This window comes from Muntiacus reevesi, chromosome 1 (genome assembly GCF_963930625.1).
Source record: "Muntiacus reevesi chromosome 1, mMunRee1.1, whole genome shotgun sequence".
NCBI classification, from domain to species: Eukaryota; Metazoa; Chordata; class Mammalia; order Artiodactyla; family Cervidae; genus Muntiacus; species Muntiacus reevesi.
In genome coordinates this window covers 75348185-75353169 of record NC_089249.1, presented here as the reverse complement: position 1 = coordinate 75353169, position 4985 = coordinate 75348185, and positions in this window count along the sequence as shown.

Sequence of the window (4985 nt, the reverse complement as noted above, 5' to 3'; positions counted from 1 at the left end):
ATGGGAGGTGTGCATTGACAGTGACCTGCTGCAGAGTCATGGGCACTAGATACAGAATACAAATATATAGTAAAGTAGTGGTTCAGTCACTTATAAAGCTAGTATAAAAATTAAAATACAAAAGTAATTAAAATAGCTATTACAATCACTACTTAAGGGATACACAAGGTATAAAGATATAAACTGTGATGAGAAAAATAAACATGTTGAGTTTTAGGAATCAAACTTATGTTCTTACCAACTTAAAATAGAGAGTGCTATGTTATTATATGAAAGCCTCCTGGTAACCACGAAGCTATCCTATAGAAAATACTAAAGCAAACAAACAAATCAGAATGAGAGAAAGAGAAAGTAACATAAATATAACAGTTAAAAAAAAAATAAAGAAAAACTCATTAAACCACAAGGAAGAGAGTAAATTCAGTAAGTGGTGCTGGGAAACCAGACAGTTACAAATATAAGGATGAAATTAGTATAATTTCTCAAACCATATACCAAAAGAAACTTAAAATGGATTCAGATTTGAAAAAATTCTTAGGAGAGAACATAGGCAGAACACTCCTTGAGATGTCAAGGAGTCAACTCTAGATGTCAACTCTAGATGTCAACTCTAGGAGTCAACTCTAGATGTCAACTCTAGGAGTCAACTCTAGATGTCAACTCTAGTAATATTTTTATGGATCAATTGCCTAAGGGAAAAGAAACAAAGGCAAAAATAAACAAAGTGAAAGTGAAGTCCCTAAGTTGTGTCCGACTCTTTGCAACCCTGTGAACTGAAGCCCGCCAGGCTCCTCTGTCCATGGGATTCTCCAGAAAAGAATACTGGAGTGGGTTGCCATTTCCTTCTCCAGGGGATCTTTCCTACCCAGGGATCGAACAGAGGTCTCCTGCATTGCAGGCAGATGCTTTAACCTCTGAGCCACCAGAGAAGCCTAGAGAAAAACATAAATAAATAAATACATGGGACCTAATGAAAAGCTTTTGCATGTCAAAGGAGAAAATATTTGCAAATAATATAACCAATAATGGGTTAATATCTAATAAGTTCATACAACTCAACAGCAAAAAAAAAAAAAAAGCAGATTTTTTAATGGGCAGAAGAATTCAATAGATATTTTTCCAAAGAGGAAATGCAGATGGCCAATGGGTACATCACTAGTTATCAGGAAAATATAAATAAAGCCAAAATGAGATATCACCTCACACATACCTGAATGGCTATCATCCAAAAAAAAAAAAAACACCCATGAATAACAAATGCTGGCAAGGATATGGAGGGAAAGGAATCCTTGTTGGTTCGGTTCAGTCCCTCAGTAGTGTCCGGCTCTTTGTGACCCCATGAACCCCAGCACACCAGGCCTTCCTGTCTATCACCAACTCCCGGAGTCTACCCAACCCCTGTCCATCGAGTCAGTGATGCCATCCAACTATCCCATCCTCTGTCGTCCCCTTCTCCTCCTGCCCTCAATCTTTCCCAGCATCAGGGTTTTTTCAAATGAGTCAGCTCTTCACATCAGGTGGCCAAAGTATTGGAGTTTCAGCTTCAACATCAGTCCTTCCAATGAACACCCAGGACTGAACTCCTTTAGGATGCACTGGTTGGATTTCCTTGCAGTCCAAGGGACTCTCAAGAGTCCTCTCCAACACCATAGTTCAAAAGCATCAATTCTTTAGCACTCAGCTTTCTTTACTGTCCAACTCTCACATCCATACATGACCACTAGAAAAACCATAGCCTTCACTAGACGGACCTTTGTTGGCAAAGGTACATGAACATGTTGGCATGAAAGGTACATTGACAACATCCACTGGATCACAGAAAAAGCAAGAGAGTTCCAGAAAAGCATCTGCTTCTGCTTTATTGACTACACCAAAGCCTTTGACTGTGTGGATCACAACAAACTGTGGAAAATTCTGAAAGAGATGGGAATACCAGACCACCTGACCTGCCTCCTGAGAAATCTGTATGCAGGTCAAGAAGCAACAGTTAGAACCAGATATGGAACAACAGACTGCTTCCAAATTGGGAAAGGAGTACATCAAGGCTGTATACTGTCACCCTGTTTATTTAACTTATATGCAGAGTATGTCATGAGAAATGCTGGACTGGATGAAGCACAAGCTGGAACCAAGATTGCCAGGGAAAATATCAATAACCTCAGATACAAAGATGACACTACCCTTATGGCAAAAAGTGAAGAGAAACTGAAGAGCCTTTTGATGAAAGTGCAAAAGCTGGCTTAAAATTCAACATCCAAAAAACTAAGATCATGGCATCTGGTCCCCACACTTCATGGCAAATAGATGGATGGGGAAGCAATGGAAACAGTGACAGACTTTATTTTCTTGGGCTCCAAAATCACTTCAGATGGTGATTGCAGCCATGAAATTAAAAGACACTTGCTCCTTGGAAGAAATGCTATGACCAACCTAGACAGCATACTAAAAAGCAGTGACATTACTTTGCTGAAAAGGCCTGTCTAGTCAAACCTATGACTTTTCCAATAGTCATGTATGGGTGATAGTGTTGGAACAGGAAGAAAACTGAGTGCTGAAGAACTGATGCTTTTGAACTGTGGTGTTGGAGAAGACTCTTGAGAGTCCCTTGGACTGCAAGGAGATTGAACGAGTCAATCCTAAAGGAAATAAGTCCTGAATATCCATTGGAAGGACTGATGCTGGAGCTGAAACTCCAATACTTTGGCCACCTGATGGGAAGAACTGATTCATTGGAAAAGACCCTGATGCTGGAAATGAGACAAGGCAGGGAGAGAAGGGGATGACAGAGAATGAGATAGTTGGATGGCATCATTGACTCATTGGACATGAGTTTGAGCAAACTCCAGGAGATAGTAAAGGACAAGGAAGCCTAGCATGCTGTTGTCCACAGGGGTCACAGAGTCATGACTGAGTGACTGAAACACAACAAGACCTTGCTGTGTTATTAACAATATCTAAGATATTAAAACACTTCAAATGTCCATTGATGGATGAATAGATAAAGAAGCTGTGGTACATACACACAGTGGAGCATTATCCATGCAGTCCATGGGGTTGCAAAGAGTCAGACATGACTGAGCAACTGAACTGAACTGAATTCAGCCCTTAAAAAGATGAAATCTTGTCATTTGTGGCAACATGTGTGGACCTCAAGGACATTATACTCAGTGACAGGGAAAGACAAATACCACATGATCTCTCTTACATGTGGTTCTGAAAGCAGCAGGGGGTCTAGGGCAGCAGAAACCTATGATGGTAATGAAAAGGAAAAAAGGAGAATAATGTACAAATCCTTTTGCAAGTAGACTTTGGCAGGAAAGAGCTTTATGCAGGATGCCCCTTTGGTCTGTCTTGTCACAAACCTTAAACCAGGCACCTCCATGCTCTTCTCATCTCTAGCCATAGCATATCTTTCAAATTTTTGATCAAATAATACCTTGCTTATCTATTGGTTCTTTCTGTAGATAAAAGAAGTAGAAATGAAAAATAAATAAAGCAGATGACCAGATCTCCTCCCTAACTTCCCCTTCAGTAACCTCACAAACAAACTTTGTAAATATGATGGCATCAAAAGAAATATCACAAGAAGTTGACAGGCCTACACAATAAGTCTGTATGTAGTAGGAGATGGCAATGACTCTGACCTCACAGCTCAATGATTAACTGAGATTACTTCTCCTTTTCCCTTTAAAGGTTTCATGACTGACCAGAATCTTAGGAGGTGGTTTTTGCGGGACACTGAGTATACTATCATAAACTACATATTGCAAAATTCAGACTGAAATTGAAGAAAGTAGGAAAAACAACGAGACCATTCAGGTATGACCTAAATCAAATCCCTTATGATTATACATTGGAAGTGGCAAATAGATTCAAGGGATTAGATCCGATAGACAGAGTGCTGGAAGAACTATGGATGCAGGCTCGTGATACTGTACAGGAGGCAGTGGTCAAGACCATCCCCAAAGGGGAAAAAAATGCAAAAAGGCAAAATGGTTGTCTGACAAAGGCTTACAAATAGTTGAGAAAAGAAGAGAAGCAAAACACAAAGGAGAAAAGAAAACATATACCCATTTGAATGCAGAGTTCCAAAGAATAGCAAGGACAGATAAGAAAGGCTTCCTCTTTTTCTGTTTTGCATATAGGGCCATCGTTACCATCTTTCTAAATTCCGTATATATGTGTTAGTAAGTAATTGGCCTCCAACTAATAAAATAAAATTAAAAAAAAAAAAAAAAAGAAAGGCTTCCTCAGTTATCAACGCAAAGAAATAGAGGAAAACAATAGAATGGGAAACACTAGAGATCTCTTCAAGAAAATTAAAGATGCCAAGGGAATACTTCATGCAAAGATGGGCACAATAAAGGACAGAAGTGGTATGGACCTAACAGAAGCAGAATTAAGAAAAGCTGGCACCAATACACGGAAGAACTATACAAAGCAGATCTCCATGAGCCAGATAAACATGATGGAGTGATCACTCACCTAGAGCCAGACATCCTGGAATGTGAAGTCAAGTGGACCTTAGGAAGTATCACTATGAACAAAGCTAGTGGAGGTGATGGAATTCCAATTGAGCTATTTCAAATCCTAAAAAATGATGCTGCACTCAATATGCCAGCAAATTTGGAAAACTTAGTAGTGGCCACAGGACAGGAAAAGGTCAGTTTTCATTTCAGTCCCAAAGAAAGGCAATGCCAAAGAATGCTCAAACTACCACACAATTGCACTCATCTCACATGCTAGTAAAGTAATGCTCAAAATTCTCCAAGCCAGGCTTCAACAGTACGTGAACCGTGAACTTCCAGATGTTCAAGTTGGATTTAGAAAAGGCAGAGGATCCAAAGACCAAATCGCCAACATCTGTTGGATTATCAAAAAAGTAAGAAAGTTTCAGAAAAACATCTGCTTCTGCTTTATTGACTACACCAAAGTCTTCGACTGTGTGGATCACAAGAAACTGTGGAAAATTCTGAAAGAGATGG